The sequence below is a fragment of the Passer montanus genome, unplaced genomic scaffold (assembly GCF_014805655.1).
Source record: "Passer montanus isolate IOZ18808 unplaced genomic scaffold, ASM1480565v1 scaffold66, whole genome shotgun sequence".
Classification (NCBI taxonomy): Eukaryota; Metazoa; Chordata; class Aves; order Passeriformes; family Passeridae; genus Passer; species Passer montanus.
The window spans coordinates 5,428,923-5,447,888 of record NW_024371704.1 but is presented as its reverse complement, the minus strand read 5'-3'; positions in this window follow the sequence as shown (position 1 = coordinate 5,447,888).

The window sequence follows — 18,966 nt, the reverse complement described above, 5'->3', positions numbered from 1 at the left end:
GTTGTAGGATTTTATGAGATTTCTATCCCACTTGTGCTACTGACTGCAGTGCAAATATAGTTCAAATCTTCACGAACCGTTTGAAATATTTGCAACTTTAGTAAGAGAGGTGGGAGTGTTGACTTTGTTTGCTTTAATCTCAGATAATCATACATATTATATACTTTGATAATTCTTAGAGTTTGTGAGCAAGATTGCACCTTGGGTGTATCCATGAGCTTGGTTGGAATGTCTGTGATGTTGATCAAAATTTTTGGCAGCACCACAGGAAGGACAAGGATTTTGGCTCCTAGCAGAAGGATGAAGAAGGACAATTTGGCTATAAGAATATTTGGCAATACACTTGCAAAAGCTGTGGGGCTGTGTGGAGGGGCAAGTGAGGGAGCTGATCTGTTTTTCTCAGCAGTGCCCAGTGCTGCTGTGATTCTGGCAGTCCCAAAGCAGAGCAGCTGAAGCTGCTGGGGAGTTGTTGCCCAAGGATTGGAGTGGTTCTGGGGCTTGTCCATTGACTTCTAGAAGAAATACACATATCTGGGTCACACAGATCAGTTTTGGTTTTATGCCCAGTGTGCTTTGTAGTTTGTCTCTGTTGTTCTGGTGAGTAATGTGTTTAATCTAACTCCCAACCCTCTGCTGCCCAGGTTTTATTTGTTCTTCATGTGTTACAAAGGTTGATGATCAAGTAACCCAGTAGTCAAAGTATAATTCCTGTACTGATTATCCCTTTTATGTTCAGTAATAAATGCAGTTAATGTTTATTAAGCAAAACCCCATCACTCAGTGTTATTGACTGTTTCAGAAGAGTGATGATAATGGTTTGGAGGCATAATAGCAAATGTGGAATGGTTTTAACTCCTGGTCTTGCCACAAACTGTTGATTCTTCTACTGATATGGAGTGGGCTTTTAATAGTTCCTATTAAAATGAATGAATTCCTGTGACAAGGTCACTGCTGGAATTACAGTGATACCCACAATAAGAGCTGCTGTGTTTGCAGCTCAGCAAAGGAGAAGGTTGGCACCTGTGCAGGGCAGTGCCATCTCCATTCAAGCTCCTTTCAGGGCTGCTGCAGTTCTGGTGTTGGAATGTGCCTGCATTTCTATTCCTGAGAGCTGGGGAGGGCACCTAGAGCTCATCTGGCTGGCAGCTAAGTGGGAAACGTCATTCATTGACACATCTCTGGTCATTCTGCTTGTGTCTGTGCACTTGTGCCACCTCTGGTGCTCTAAACTATTTTTCTTTAACATGCATAAAACTATTTCAGCATGTTAATAATGCCTGACACAATGTTAATAAAGTGTCAAAGAATGTTTCAGTCTTTTAAAGCCCTGACCTTTTCAATATCTGACATCTTTAAAAATATCAAAAGTAGGACAAATTACCCAGCAAGTCATGTAAACAGCTAAAAACCAGAAGTAGTTACTGATACCAGAAAATCTTTGAAGTTGCCATGACCTGTTAGCAAATGCATGGCCAAAACAGTAACCTGTAAACAACCAAGCTGAAGCTCCAAAAGGCTGCTGTTAAACCCACACTGAAGAGGTGAGGCCATCCTTGGGACAGCACTCTCAAGCCTTGAAGAGCTCTGTTCATGATGCTGGCAGAACGTTTGTGTCAGAGGATTTTCCAGCTGTGAGAGGCACAGGGTAGGGCTGATGCTGCCTTGGAGGCTTAGCAGCCTCAGAGTGTCCCTGGTTTTTGCTGTGGGCTGGAAATCCACATGCTCTCAGTTCTGTATCATGCTTGGAAACATGTTAAGCCATCATGATCAGTTGTGGGTTCAAGTCTGAGGTTCAGCTGAGGAAACTCCTCATGCTTTAGAAGAACTGGTCACAGAGGTGCTTGGAGGGGAATGGCACCAGGACTATTGTAGCTCTAATGTTGGCCACAAGAGAGCAAGCTGAAACTGTGCTGGCTGCTCAGAGACAGTCAGGGAAAGAGTGAGATCATGTAAGGTGGATGAGGTCTCTAAAAGGGGAGAGCACAGTCAGAGGGTATTGCATTTGTGTAGGTTTTTGTCTGTTTTGGAACATCCTCAGTTCTGATCCTGGGTTGTTTTGTATTCAGACATTGTATCATCATAATCCACATAAGCAGATTCTGAGCTGCAGCATGAATCTCTGTGTTAATTTCACAGTTGAATCTATATTTTAATAATTTGCTAATTTATACGGGTCTAAGAAAATTTAAATTGTTCAAATTAGTTTGGTTTGCTTTATGGTAATCATTCTGCTAATTTGTCTGAGACATCAGGATTTGAAGGGAGTTAGGTTAACTCATACAGCCAAGGATCTGGATATATACATTGGAATCTAGGCAAAGTTTCCTAGGTTTGTTTCCTTAGGTTAAGTACTTAGATTATCAATGACACAAGAAACCTTGCACAGCCTATAATCATTCTACTTGAAAAGTTCTGCCACTGCAAGCAAAACAAGAAGTCTGAGCACTTTGATGGTCTTGAAGTACAGTCAGCTTTTTCAGCACTTCTGACACACTGTTAAAGCAATCTCAGAACTTGTTTGCACAAAAAATCTGCGTCGTTCACAAGTATTATTAATGGTTTTTTATAATTAATTTTCTAAATAAAAGCAGAATTTCATCACTTTCACATGGAAGATTTTAAGGCTGTTGTCAAAATAGCTGAGAACTATCATCACTCTCATTACTTTTCACAATCTGATTGCATACCTCAAAGCTTCTAAAAGTGCTGAACTGAACAGCTTATTTGTAAAATACTTCTAGCACTCTTTCATCTGATGATTTAAGTAAGAGAGGATTTAAAAATAGACTTTTCCAAGTTCACTCTGTTCTTCAATGTAAAACTGAAGTAGCTCTAATGAGAGCCTTTCTCAAGGTCTTATGTTGCTGTAGTTGAGAAGACAGTTTGACCTTTAATTTTCACAATTTTTCCTTCCTTAGTGCAGAACAATTTGTTGTGCACTTTGTTAGACTTTAGAAGAGAGTTCAGTTCATGTTAGTGCTAGAAGATTTGGGTTTGTCTGTTTCAGGGCAGTCCCTCACGTGCTCTGAATAACCAATGCACAGGTTTACTGCAGTAACTACTTTGAATATGGGATCAGAGTCCCAGATGCACATTTTGAGCAGTGGAATGTTCAGGGATCTTAAAAAATCAAGTGCTGTGTCTTACAAAACAAACATTTTGTTTGCAGTATGAAGATGGAAGCCTGATGTCTGGATGCTGGAAGCTCTTCTGTTGGTGCCACCAAAGAGCAGGCGTATGAGAGGCTTAAAACTGCTCAGGAACTTTGGATAGACAGATGCCTCATTTGGATTATCTCGGATTGGGCAGCTTGATATAAAATCAAATTAGTGCTAATATTTCTGCCTAATGAGAAAAGGAAAAGAGAACTGCACCAAAAACTCTGAGTAAAGAGTCAAGAAGTCACTCAAGTGAAGACTTACTGCCCAGTAAGTCTGCTTTTTGGAAGCTGCATTAGGAAGTCTAGAGAAGACTGGAGGGATAATTATGGCCTTGCTTCTCTTTCCTGTTGGGAGTGCCTCCATGACAGTAAGTACTGTGTTTAATACTACATACAACTGATATTTTCTGGAAGATAAAACCCAGAGATTAGATTGTTTTGGAGGAGTAGGCAGGCCTGAGCAGGATGGTCTGAAGGCATGGAAGAGGCAGCCTCCTTTTGCTCCCATGATATGGGTCTCCTGGAATCAGGAGATTGGTAATTTCAGCTGAGATAGGTTACAGCTCCATAAAGCACATTCCATAGGCACACAACAGACACCTGAGTGACAGCTTGGGCAGAACAGACATGTCTGAGCAGGCTGGAGAAAGGGGGAAATGCATAATACCTTTGTGAGGCTCTCTGAGGCAAGAGTGAAGGTAAGGATGTTTACTCTAAGATGCCCAGTTTGATTAGGACCTTGCCTAGGTTATTTTATTAAATGTGTAGCTCTCATGTGCTTTTTGTGCCTTTGTTCTTACTGTCACATACATTTGGATTTAGCTTCTACTACTGGACAAATAGAGCCACTAGAGAGATTTTTTTTCCAGGTTTGGAGATAGGAGTTACTTGAAAGGAAACACTAAAGTTTTCAAATTCTATTATGCCAGAGGCCTTGTTATCAAACAGCTTGGCGGGCTTCATTTATTTTTAAACTACATTATTTCTGTCTTAGGCTGTCCTGAGGCCTTCCCATTTATGCCATTACCCACTGTCCTTATTCCTCTCCAGTTTTGTTTTTATTTTTTTTCTCTCTACTAGAAGTTTTGGTACAAATCAGCCTGCACACATGGCAAAACAACCTGGGATCCAAAGAAACTGAACCCTTAGTAGAACTTTCAGTTATACTGAAAGTATAGTTGAGGGTTATACTTGTTGTAGGGTTGAGGGTTGTACTTGTTCACCATCTTTTTATGGTGAATGGGATACTTAGTGCTTTCAGGTCCTTAGAACTCAAAATGCCCGACTGAGATCAGTGAATACAGAGAGGAAATCTAAGCCAAAGCTGTGTGAGTTGGCAGTGGGAGAAGCAGAACTTGGAGGTCCTGCCTTTTATTCATGTTCCACTTATGAACATTAATATTTCCATGTTCAAATTATTATTTCCATATTCAAAATTGGGCTTTTTTTGTTTTATGAAGTCACAGTCAAAAAGCTACTCATGGCAGAAATATTTACTGCACTGAATGACAAATGAGTATCTACTTTAATTTCATCACAGTTTTTATACTGACTGCTTTAAACCTCCATCCTTGCTTAGCAACCTAGACCTTTCATCTCAGTAGCTGGAAAGAAAATATTCTGATCAAGTTCTCATGGGGCAGCAGACTAAGCATTACAGCTTGGTGACCTCTGACAGAAAAGCTCACAGAAAAGAGTTCATGAAACATTTATTTTGGGTTATCACAGAACAAAACATTTCTATTTGTCATGTTGCCATAAAATTTTAAAAAGGCAAAATTCCCTGTTTGGAAGTTGCTGTGCTTTAAGCTTTACAATGATTGTGATCTTATTTAAAATCTAAACATCACTGAGATTTAGCTGTTTTCCCCAAATACTCTCCTGTGAAATACCATCACTGATCCTATACTGTTTCCCACTTTAACACAGTTTTTGGAGTAACTGCAGCTGTTGCAATTAAGGAAGAAGGGCCTATGGTAGTACAAAAAGGCAGGCTGAAAGGTGAAAGGTGCCTCACTACTGTGAGGTGTAAGAATCTCAAGCTTTAAGTAGTGTAATAGCCCTCAAAAGATTTCCTTCTCTTTCAAGGTGGAGCCACTAGAATGGAGAAGCCAGCAAGGAAAATGCTGATAGGCTTTGAATGTTTGCCATATCTGTATCTGGTATAGTTACTTAAAATGCAGTAATGCTGTCTGCATTCCTGGTATTTTCAATGCTGATTTTTAAAATGTTAATTCATCATTTGGAGCAAAAATAACCACAAGGGAGGGACAGGTATCATTGCCATATAATTCCTGGTATGTATTTTAATTGTTGAATATTTAGTGAAACCTTGCCCATGACTGAATTTAACAGCAATTTAGGTAATAGAATTAAGGTCTTTTTGCTACTGACATACATTATCACATGTGAGAGAGGTAGCCTATATAAATCACACAATTTTGTAACATTGAGCATTTGAGTAACATCCTTTTTATTAATAATCTGACATTTCTTTAAAGAAAGGTGCTGGTATTTAACACTTCCGAAATCAGTACAGTAGCTGTCTGGAAAACAAACCAACCCCAAACTAGCACTAGATACTTGGAAATTAATATCTCAGCCTACACACAATGTAAGTTCAGTTAATACAGCTAAAGCAAACTTTTAAAACCTTTTTACAAGGTTATAAATATGACACTATCAGTGTAACTTGACAGACTTACTGAGAAGTAGTGACCTTGGTTAGCAGTGAAAGTCAGAAATAAAAATACTGAATTTAGAATAAACAAGCTTTGCCAAATTTTGCTTGTGGGTTGCTTATAGGTCTCAAGAGGTTGAAGTGACAGTCCTGTCAGCATCAGTTTACATGGCATAAAGAAAGAAAATTTAGAGTGGCCATTAGCAAAGTGGTACAATTGCTAGCAACATGGACAAGATGTGACTACATTTGATTCTCTCCAGACCAGAATAGAGAGGCATGACAATTAATTGTAATGAAGCAACATTCATTTCTGGAATTATTCCAGTCCAGTCCAAAAGGATGAAAGTCCTCCCTAAAGAAGGGAAAACAGGCAACTATTTTTTACTTCCTTTGTATCTTCTTAGCCTCCTCTGCTGTTTCCACCTTCAATGAAATCTTGAAAAATTATTATCCAGGAGATCATGCATTGGTTCCTATCTTCTTATGGACAGTGTTCAGAGCGCAAAAGACAATTCAAAATTTAAAGCAACTTCTAAACACAGAGTATGGTTAAGATTTGACTGCAGGAGTTCTTGAGTTCTCTGTCCCAGTAGGAATAAGCCCTGAGCCCCTGAACAGTGGTATCACAAGCTGTGCTTGGTAAGCAGAGTTAAAGTGATAAATAAATCTGATACAAGTGTTCTAGAATTTATACAGTAATCAGCACAATTAAAGCAGAGCAGGTTTGGCCAACACCTCCTGAAAAGGCCTCATACTCCTTGCAACTATCAGATTTACCCTATTACTTACACAGCTACTGCAGAGATTACATTAAGGTATCTGATTAAAAATGGTGTTAACTAGAGAGAGGTCATGATCTCTTTAAATTTAGAGGAAGACAATAATTGCTCTTTAAAAAAAACCAAAACGTTTTATCTGAAGTATTGAATTGGCTTTTAATCCTCTGTATAGTATGTCCACTGTACACAGCCTATATTGTTTGCTACTGAAATGGATGCAACAGCTCCTCAGCTGCACATAGAGGCATTGGAAGTATTTTTGGCTAAGAAATGAAGGATTTAGCATTCTGTTCATGTAACTTACACTGTTATTACTGTTCATGTAACTTACACTTATTTGTTTACTGTTTTTTCCACAAAGTGTTGCCAGGAGACTTTGCCAGGCTTATTTTCAACCATGCACTAAACTAGACTCCAGCAGACTGTATGCTTCCTCCATCAGTGCTCTGCCTTTTTAATAAAACAGCTAACACCCTGGAGAATAAAATATATTATTTGAATAGCTGAAAAATTGGAAAATTTTCTTCAGAGATGACACTGGGAAATGCAATGCATTTCTTGTTCTGAGTAAGAATGATAAAAAGGATTTTATTTTTGTTTACTCTAGTATTTAGTATTTTAAACTGTAATAAAGTCATTATCATCTTATTATAGAAGAACCTGGATTTGTGATCTGCATCTTGCTTGTTTAAATGAATAGTACTCTGCAAAGCTAAATTCTGCTGCTTTTCTCTTGTAGATAATTGTAGATAGTGGTTTAGGTGGTGAAGAACTATTTGGGTTATTGCATTCTTCATGCAGAGAATTTAAGCAGCACAGTCTTGAACATCTTGCTGCTGGAAGATTTTTATTAGATTTAGTGAAATTTCAGGTCTCATCTATATAAATTTAACTGCATGGATGTTTGTGAATACAGAAATACAAGTTTATATATATGCACATAATCCTACTGTATTAGATAATCCTAGATATTCTATTTATTGTTAGCAGCATTCTTTATATTGTAGAATTCTATGTTTCATATGTATTTATGTTGTCAAATAAGGGCAAATATGGAAGTTAGATGATATTAAGCACTTAAAAACCTCTGCAAACAAACAATAAAAAAAACCATAAAGAATTTTAAATAGCTTTATACGTTAAGAGATGCTGTTCTTGCTCCACATCTGATTTGTCTTGCCTGCTGATACATAATTTTGTCTTGGGCTCGATGACCTTTGAGAATGCCAGATGCTGTTTTGAAAAGGATTTTTAAGTCATCACGGATAACTCAAATAATTATTTTTTCAAGTTTACAGAAGTCATTAAAACCTAAACTCAGGTGAGTTAACACTTGGACAAAATTGAAATTCGTACAAACAGAACTGCAAAGGAGGAAATTTCACATGTAATGAATCAGACCTAAATATGCATCTGATACCACTGCAGTTTGCTATTTTCTTTCAGGCACTACTCCACTCCAAAACCATGCAGGATATCTTAGTATATATCTTGGCAAGCATATTCAGTACTAAATGTATACCTCAATATATTATCTTGACAGTATAGTCAGTGCTCAGGCTGCTTTTAGATTTTCAAACTGAAAGTATTTTTCTTTGACCAGGCTGCATCATGCACGTAGCTGATGAAGAAAGCTGAACATTTGACTCTAGTTACTGAACAATTCAGTTTCTAGCCATTGCAGAGTTTGAGTGTGTCTCATCATATTCTGATGCTGAGGACAAAGCTGAGGAGACTGAGGGTAAAGGTTTTGTGTTCCAACATGTAGATAGGGAAGTGGAGGAAGAGAAGGTTTGTAGTATTCAGCCTCTTCCCAGCAGAGCTTCTGACAGGTTGCACCATCTATTCTGCCTGCATATCTAACCCTATGCAGAACAAAAATGAGGAAATACTTGCTAGATAATTGGCAAGATGTTTGCTAACAGTGTTGACAGTAGTTATCTTTCTGATCTGACACTTCACTGATACTGCGTGTTTGACATGTGGGAGAATTATTTACAACTCTATCAGAACTGGAAAAATGGTTGAAAGAGACATCCAAATACTAGAGATTGTTGCCTCTTTTAAATTTAGTTTTAGAACACAAAAAAGCACTGACTGGTGGGGTTTTAATATATTTAGAACTGAAAATATTTATGTTGCCCATGGTTGGTGAAATATAATGCCACAGAAATTCCCAGTTTTGAAATGCTGATTTTTAAAATACACTAATTTTCTGAGCACTAATGGTATTTTTTTTTGTCATAGAGTACAGATAAATAAGTAGAATGAAATAATTGCTGGAAGGGAATTAATTTAAGCCCCTAGCTCTCCTGTAGTTGTGTGTGTAAAAGGAACAGTGAGTTGCACAGCTACTGAAATCTGCTCTGTAGTACTGGCTGTTGTAAGGCAGCCAGAATGTCAGGAACTTGGGTGAATCTGATAGATCTTATACTGCAGGGTCAAATGTTCCTGCTAAGAAGTGAACAGCAACAGCAAAAAGGCAGAGTGTCTTGCACTGTGCTCACTACTGCTGGCTGTTCAGTATTCAGGCAATTGCACAAATGCCAGTGTAGTCTCAGCTGTCTTGTGCCAGAAGATAGGCAGTTGGCAATGCCAAGCTTTGGTTATCATCTTCACTTTTGAGGCTTTCACTGTGCTAATTAGCATGACTAATTAAAAATAACTGGTTTGTTGCATTTGCTTTTTAGCATTAGAACATTGTTTTTCCACAGAAGCATTTACTAGAATTTTCCTGAGATACAACTGCAGGGCATTCTGCTTAGACATTAACACAATTAATTTTTCATGGTTTTTCTAACTAGTTCATCTTCGAAAGTAAGATTTTGCAATATATCTGTATCTATACAGGTCTTTTTGAAAGAGTTTATTTATTATATATCTGTCAATTTCTGATTTTCAGAACAGAGCTCATGCATAGCAAAATTGTTTAGCAGCATATTTTGTTTAATTCTTTATAGCTTGTTTCTCATCAGTGTACTGTGTGTTTGGATCAAATAGCTCTCAGTGCCTGTGGACCATCTTCTGTATGACCCAATAGGTGAAATATTTCTGGTAAACTCAGTTAGCTCTGGTTAATTCGTGTTCCACGTGTTACTGTGATTTGATGTTAGACTGTACTTTCAGTTCTTCATATTTGAAAGTCATTAAGATACTTCCTGCTTGACTTCAGTGCCGTTGCTTCATGTGTTTATTTGCTTATTGTTTAATTGTAAAATAAAACTTTACTTCTGAGGATATTTAAAAGTCATCACCCACTCTGCACTAGGTATGAAGTAATCTCAATTTCCTGGCCTTAATTGTTGCATAACACTGCGATGCACAGCGGTGGAACAGCTGCAACATCCTGACTGAAAACTCTGCATTATGTCTGAGGAGGGAGTGTGGCGTAATCAGGCCAATATTCTGTCCTTGAGCACCCTGCAGTGTCTGCAGAATGATACAAAACATGCCAACTTCAGACAGGAAGGATTATTCACTGGAGGAAATTTCCTGGGTAACCCGGCCAGATGTAGAGTGGTCATTATGAAAGGCTCTTGCAAGGCAGTATCTTTATCTAACAAACTGTTTTCCTGCAAACAGAGATTTGATGAAAGATCAGAGTGCCACACCTTGTGCATAGGTGTGGGAAGAACATTTATCATTGCTTGGTTTAGTACCCAAATGACGTTGCTGATTTTTAATTTGCTGAGATGATGAGCAGCCTGACCTCTGTCTCAGAGGGCATGAAGACATACCTCCAAAATTAATAAAAATCTTTATCATGGAATGTCTTGCTGTGCTTTTCTATTTCCCTTATGATTTAATGGCTTCTTCCACAGCTGTTGCTCTCATTTTGATTCCCTGTGGTTCTCAGGGTGCAAAATATACAGCCATGTAATCCAATTATTGATAGTTATGTTTTGTTGATTATTTTGGCAGGAATGCTTGTACAGCTGCTTCTTTTTTTCTCATAAAACATCCCTGGGGACTGAAATCTTTGTTCTGATGACAGTGAGAATATTTTCAGCTTGTACAGAAGTCAGGTGGTTCTCCTAAAAGCACTGCACTAGAGCCTTTTAGCCTACAGAATTTAAATACACCAACTGTGAGACTGTTCATAACATGACCATCCTCTAATGGCCATCTCTTGAACAAAGGTGAGGGGTTAAGGTTTTAGCACAGCATCATCTTTCTTCCTTGGCTCTTATTCTCCTTACAATGCCACAGTCCATACTGTATGAACAGTGCAAAAAAAAAAAAAAAAAACCAGATAGTTTTGCCTCCTTAGCAGAATAAAAAATTCCAAGGTGCCACTATTGGATGAACCAGGAACAGATATAGGTGATATTGGCAACTGGAAGCATTAATTAATTTCTCAGATGAGATAAAAGAAGATGCAGATGATGACAGAGAAGCAGTGGAACAGGTTGTTCAGGGAGATTTTGCAGTCTCCAGCCTTGGAACTGGATAAAGCTTTGAGCAACCTGATCTCATAGCTGACTTTGCTTGGCAGGAGAATCAGGAAGAGACCTTCTGAGCTCTTTTCCAATGTGAATTGTCCTACTATTGAAATTTTTTTGAGATCATGAAAAGCTTGAAAGGGCCTAGCATCTCACAAGGTCTATAAAACCTGCTACAGTGTAGCCTAATGTTTACCAGCAAGATCTTCCTTTAATCCATGACCCCTCTTTCCAATGAGCCTGCTCACATCTCCTGCTTCTGTGAGATGGCCTGTGTGGAATGCTAGTTAAACCCCATTTCCCTTATTTACTGATCTGCCACGGACTCCAATACAAGATTATACTTATCAGTTGGCCCCAAGGCTGCAACAAAAATTCTGTTTGACTTCTGTGAACTTATAGTGGAGAGAGAGAGAACAAGGGCAGTGTGTACCATATTCATTTTATTTGCAGTATACCTTATTTTCTTCTGCATGCTTAACTACTGAAATTTAATTCCTTATTTCTTCCATGCTGACAATACTAGTGAGATCAATTAATCTGTTTTTCTTCCTTTCATGCTTTTATCACACTGCTTGCTTTGACCTGGTCAGTGAAGCCACTTCCATTGTTCTACTCCAGCCATTCTTTAATTTCCATGTTTTTCTAATTCCTAAAATAAATGGCTTGCATCTTGCATTTCAGATGTTCCTGTTACTCCCTCCACATTCCCTATTGTCCCCTCTGATCCTGCAGCAATGAGCTTTGCTGTATGGCTGCACAGTCACTGCTCTAACAGCTGCACTTCATCCCACAATCCCTGTGCAGATTGCCCACCAAAAAGCTGTTGCATATCAGAAAGCCCACAGCAAATGCCTGCAGGGCATGCAGTGGGGAGAGGGCCCTGAAGAGCCTTCAGAGAAAGTGATGTCTGACTAAACTTAGCACCTCTTTACTCATTACGCAAGGATCTTCTTTCTTTGGGGAGCTACAGTGAGGTCAGACACACTGGATATTAGCTGGTCAGTAGTTTTTTGGTTACTATACATATATATACAGACCCAGCAGGTCAGAAAAAATACAGTGGTAGTCCCAATACTTTGTCCTGAGGAGCACCCAATACTGTGGACAGTGTGCAAACATATATTTTAGGTGTTACCAGTGTGGCAAATCATGACACGTCAGTCCTGCAAACTGCCCAGACTGCCTGCAAATTTTTTTTCTTGCTTGGCGTTTAAGAAGGGCTCAGCATCCTGCCACAAAGGAACTTGACTGGTAGACTGGGGGAGGAGCACATTTTTAGTACAATAGATCTGTAAATTGAATTATATATTTTCTATAAAACCAATTCCCAACAAATAGCCAACAGTAGTCAGTTGATAAAGTATCATCTGCTTATAATGGTCATTAATTCATTATCACCCTGCTCACCATAACATCACTGTTCCCTGGCTCCTGCTCCCTGGCCTCTCTGCAGAGTTAAACTTCATGAAGTATGCATGTGGTGGAACTAATTAGCAAACTAGTTGAATGTTGTCTCCATTTTCAAGTATTCAGAATGCTTGACTGACACTCATTGATTCAACATCTTAGTGATACATAGAATAATCCTCATTCTATAGATGAAAAAATTGGAGGACATAAAACTAGACATGCCTGCATATGGCAGTGCTCTGAATTTACTGTACAGGACACTATTCATCCACAAATTTTAGACAACTTTAGAAAATCTCTCCCTTTTTATAGCACAGGGAATTAAGACAAAAAAATGCAGTTGTTTGGAAAGAGACAAAAAACCCTGTGATAGAACAAAAAGTAGGTGACCAGTTGATTCTCACTCTGCAGACACTGAGCTGCTGATAAAACTTAAAGGAAAATATGACAAGCTGCTGATATGCTTTTCCTGGGGTTGGGAGCTTGTGCAGCATGAGTTCAGCATTGGTACCAGCAGGTTTGGCAGCATAAACCTTACCATGAGCTTTCTGAACCTGTACCCTATTTCCCTAGGCAGGCCCTCTAGCTGCTGCTCAACTCCATGGTGTCAGAATGAGATTGGAGAGGGAGAGACATTATAGATACCCCCTGCAAGACCCCCAGGTAGGGGAATCCAAGATTACTGGGATTACTGGTTAGCACACTGCTATATAATGTCATTTTGGTATCAGCAGGGAGAAAGCAAGCAGTGAATTATCAGTGCTTCCATCCAGCTTTCAGTTAAGCCAGTTAAGCCACAAAAATATTCCTGTTTTTCTTTCATATTCACATGTGAAGATTTAGATGCAATGTCACTTTCTGCAACTTCTCAAGTCACGTTATATGTGCTGTTCTTCAAAAGTAGCAATTGTGTTTTATAGTGTGGAGATGCAGCCTGTATTTTTTAAACTAGCTATTATTTTTTGTTAAATAAGTACAACTTGCTGTAGTTTTTTTACAAAACCTCTATGTGTCCTTGGTTGTGTTCCCATTTGAACATCTTGCAGAGATGTAAAATTATTTTTCACTGGCTTGCCTTGAACTACAAATGTATTAAACTATACGAGTAAACTTTGTCTCAGAATTTAATAATATTTTGGCCTTTCATCAGGCTTTCTAGTTCTCCTTAGAATTAAAAATATGGCTTATTCACTGATTATGTAGTGCAGAAACAGAAGTGGACTAGTCACTTGATTAATGTAGCATATCTGGTATTTCATGTACTAATTCACACAGAATAACTGATTTTTCTATTCTTATATTAGATCATGATAGTATACTTTAGTCAGTGGCAATACGTGACCAAACTTTCAACAAACTAAAAATATAGTTCAAAATATTTATGAAATTATTTGTTTGAATAATTTAGAAATTAACTTTATTTCAGGATTGCTAATGAGTTTTCTCAAGTGAGCTTTCTTCTGTTACGCAACACTACCAAATTAGGTCAAGTTGTGATTTCATAGATAGTTGAATCTATAAAACCTGACACACAAAACCTTAAGTAGACTCATAGAAAAGACAGGCATATTAAGTTGGATGGAAATTGCCGTTGATTTATGGCACCCATAAAACACTAGTGGCCTAGCAGATAAGACTGTTTTGCCTTCCTGAAAGACTTCAGTCTTGAGCAGAGGAACTGTTAGGGAAAGTCAGACTGTGGTGATTTTTTATGAATATATTTAGTAATACAAAATTTTAACAAACAGCAGTTTAGTTTGATGATAAGGTAGGAAAAAACTCTTAAAAATGGTCCTAATTTCAGAGAGCTGATGATCAATGCTAAATATATTTGTCATATATATGATAATCCACAGTCCCCTGTATATTATTTACACTTGGAATCTAATCTGACAATCAGTTGGGCACATGATCAGCTGATAAATAGTTGTACCCATATGATTTACTTGAATCAAACATTAACTAAACACAGAGTATAATAATAGGTGAAAATAGGTAGAGAAGGCAGTAGATGGCAATAACAAATGGCAGTTTCTTTCTTGCTTTCCCTAAGCATAGACTGTTCTTGATGCAACGGAATGAACAAATCAGCTCAATGCCCTCCTACTATGAATTTGGCCTTTCATCTTCAAAGTACTTTCCAAACATTTATTAATGATCTTTACAGCAGTCCGTAAGGCTAATAGATAAATAGCAGCCTTCCTAGGAGAAACTGAAACACGAAGGTGGAGCCATTGGTTGGTGGCCGCGTGGTGAGTCAGCACGGAATCTGAGATCAAAATCCAGAAGGGCCCGGCACCCGCGCTCTTGGTCACTCGCTGCCTTTAGTCTCTTTCGTGGTCTTGTCTTCCTGTGTGCCAGACTTGGTTTTTTTTTGTTTTGCTGGCTTTCTTCCCGTTTGCCTTCTGCTTCCTGCAGGCCTCACTGGAGATCAGATCATGTGCAAATTGGCAGGTACAGTTTTCATTTTTCTTTCTTCCCTCATCCTTCCTACTTAAGTAAATGCCCCCTTATGCCCTATCCTTGGACTGTGCATTTTAGAGAAAGTAATAAGCCTTGAATTGACTGAATCTTACATTCATTAATTTGACATAGCAGAGCATAATGATGTAATTTTTCTAATTCAATGGCTGTATCTAAAAAAATCACAAGAATGGACCTCATGTCTTGAATCAATTAATGAAATACTTCTTTTGACTGTTTCCTATAAATCTCCAAGTCTAGGTTCTTGCACAAAATGTTAAGGATCTCAACTGTTTTATGCCAGTGATTTCCACAGCCTACAGCCATGTATTTAACTATCTAAGGAGTAATGATTGTGAAGACAGGCATGTTCCCTTGGACAGTTTGGGATGGTTCTTACCTTCTTGGTCAGTACCTTATCCAGTTACAGCTACAATTCACTACCAGAGCAGAAGCTCATATATTGTAGAGGCCTCATTTTCTCCTTTCAGACTGCCTCCTAAAAACCAGTCAGATTCCCCACTAAGAGTCCATCCAAAGGTTCTCTTGGCTCCAAGGCATCATCCTGGAGAAAGCTGGCCAAACTCAGCCCATAGAAATCGCTACCAAGTGATAGTGTTTCAACTGGTTGCGTGAAGGGGTTTCCAGTGGAAAATGCTGGACACAAAGACTGAGGTAGATTTGGGATGACTGAAGGTGGCTCTCAGTCTCCCTGGACCTATGTTGTTCCCTGTAGCTGCTGTAAAACTTAGTGCAGAAGTGCTGCTGAGTCTCAGTGTAGAAAGATTGGCAAAGGACTCTGAGAAAAGACAAAAATTTGCCATACTAATAGTAAATACATGCTGTCCTGAAGTTACAAAAACCTCAGTAAGGTTATTATAGAGTAGGAATTTGATCTTTTTTTCTAAATTCAGACATCTTTTACCATCTGAGATGACAGAGGCTATCCTGTCTGCCACTCAATTGATACACCTGTAGAACTCAGCTCTCTTACAGGACCTATCTTGTAGTTGCCATTTGGGTGTTTTACTTTCACATGATCTCTTGAGTTAGATGCCTCTGTTTGGCAACTTATTTTGACCCTACATAACATGTAGTCACTGTGAAGTTTTTCATCTAAATTAATCACTGTCTTGAAACTTGTTATGCACAAAGCATAAACAAAACACTTGTTTTGCAAGGGGAGGTATGAAATCGATTGCTGACAATAAGAATGTGGTCAAAACAGAAAGACTACAGAAGAAAGGAATTCACAAATGAAAAACCTGTGTTCCTCAGGATGGATGTGAATATTGTGTAAATAGACATTAGTTAGAGGTTTAATTGTGACAACGTTGTCTCTCATAATTATAGGTTACAACAACTCTTCTGTTTGCTCGCAAGGTTAAACACATCACAACAATGCTTCTGACCATGTCTGACATCCAGAATTGCACCTTCACTTAAGAAACATCCTCTGCCTGTTTATCCTTTATAATTTCCCAACCACTTTGGAGCCCTATACTTAATTGACTTTGGCATGGATTCTCATCCTGAAAACACTTGGAAGCACGTGCATAATTAATGTTTGAGTATTTCTACTGAATACAGTAATAGGCAGTTATGTGTTTTAAAGGACTGAAGACATAATTAGTGAGCAGCCCATAGATTTAAAAAACTTCTTGAAATTTACCTTGAAAAGCAACTTAAGTCAAAGTCTTCTGCAGTGAAGCAAGAGCCCTCCCTCAGCCCCAGCTGAGGTCAGAAAAAAAAAATCAATGTACTGTATTGAGACAATTTGAAACGCTTTGATCTTGCCATTGTTTTATGTTTTCTGTGTGTGAACCCATGTGTTGTAGTTTAAGAATTTACATATTATATATCTGTTCTTGGCAGTACCAGTAATATACAGGCTTCTTCAATTTTTTTTTCGTTATCCTAGTTGTTTTAAGTTGTTTGAAAATATTTCCCTTTCTCCTGACATTAATATGTCAGGAAAAGATTCTTGTTACCTCAAGACTCATGTGCCAGGCTTCATATGACCAGGACCCCATGATGTTGCCAATTTACCATATCAGTTCCCTTAATTTATTAATGATCATTTCATCCATTTGGGAGTGCTAGCCATAATAATAGGGTGGAGAAGTATTAGATAACAGCAAGTTATCAGTCATATGTGTGTTTTCATGTTAGCTGATTAAGGGTACTGAGTAGATTTGTGCTTAAGATATTTTAAAAAATAAGAGCTCTGCAGAAACAGGTAAGCCATGTTTCCAGCTCTGCTAGAACAGTGTTTGCACAGAGCTGAAACTGAGGACTAAAACCTCCTCTGGGGCCAAAGGCTTTGAAAAACTTTCTGAGGCAGAGGAGCTTGTGTCCTGTCCCTGAGCACACTACATAAGTATATTTCTGCTAGCAGATTCCACGTTCCATTTTGGACATTGCAGGGTCTCCCTGGCAGTATCTCTGGAATATGATTCAAGCCCTGGGTGTCATTAATGAAACAGAGAGAGTGCTTGCTGTGGTATTGTCTTAACTTTTACTTCAGATTAATTAGAAACTTAACAAAACAATATTAATATGAATGTTCTTATTATAGCCCTTATAAAAGACATTTCAGAACAAAATGAATTTTTCAGGCTCTGGGGTTTTTAAATTTTTTCAAATTGATTTTTATGCTTGCCACCCTTAAAGAAAATGCCCTGAAGATGGACAAAGCTTTCCCTGGCTGTAATTTGAAGTTTGCTGTGTTAGTGAGGGCATATACCATCAGTGACAAGAAGGTATCTGATTGAGCCTGATGGGTAAACTGTTCTTTGAAAGCTAAGGTTAGGATTTATGAGAACTGAAGGCTAAGTAATTGTAGAATGATGACTAATTGCTAGATTATTATGTTGTCATTATTATTGTAAATAATCAATATAGCCCTAACATCAAAGGGTTATGGTAATGACATTGCAAAGGGGAAAAGACTGGCTTATTATTCTTAATAAGATATGGCAACTTAGTTAATCACTGTCTAGCATCAAATACAGGCAGGTGGTAGTATAAGGTTTTTCTGGTACTCAGAGCTGTGTGTCAGACTCATCTCTGCAGGTTTTACCAAAGATGTGTTTGGCTCAGTGTCATGCCCCATTGCAGAGCCCTGCTCACACTGGGTGCTGTATATGGGTGAAGGGCTCTACCTGCAAGATTGATGGCTACACAACTGATGGCTGTTGAGGTGCATGTTATTTGCATAACTCCAGAACAGTTCAAATAAATGATTTTGTTTGTTGGCATATGCTTACTTCACCACGTCATTCTAAGTACATCTTGTACTTTATGCTTTACCTTCCAAAAAATTGCTTTCAAGTTGTGGCTGGTTTGAACATAACTGTATCTTGGTCTCCAAAGAAAAACATGTTTTTATAAAGACTGTTCTGGAGACACCCAGAAAAAGAAATTGATAGTGCAACTGAAGCTCTTCCCTTTTCCTGCTGTGGGATCACTGATACTACAGGTTGTTCAGTTTAAGCTAGTGGCAGGTCAAAAGAAACTTGTATTCCCTGATTCACTTCTATTCCAAGAAGATTTTCAGCACTGTCTTAAATCTCAAAATGCTTTTGTTTGGTCTTTATTTCATTGAAATCAATGGGAACTAAACATGTGCCTGAAGTTAAAAATGTATTTTTAAGTATTTTCTTGGCATAGAATCAGAATAAAGCATTGCAGAAAGGTGAACAGGAATATCAAAATATGACTGTCTTAAAGAGGTCAACCATAACCTCCAACAGGAGTTATTTAAGAGAAGGATACCTTTTACTTCTAACAGTTTGGTTTTTTTTTAAGGGATACGAATGCTGTCTGACTTGCTTTCATATTTGATTTCATTGTATGTATCAAAATTCCTTAACAATGAATTAAGGAATAAAGGCAAAATTCATAGGTATTAGAAGGCCATGGGAAAAATAACAAATCCCAGCTTTTTCATATTGCATACTAAAATACACACAGGAAACAAAATACTGTTTATTAAGCATTCTTTTATTGTTTAGTAAGAGAACA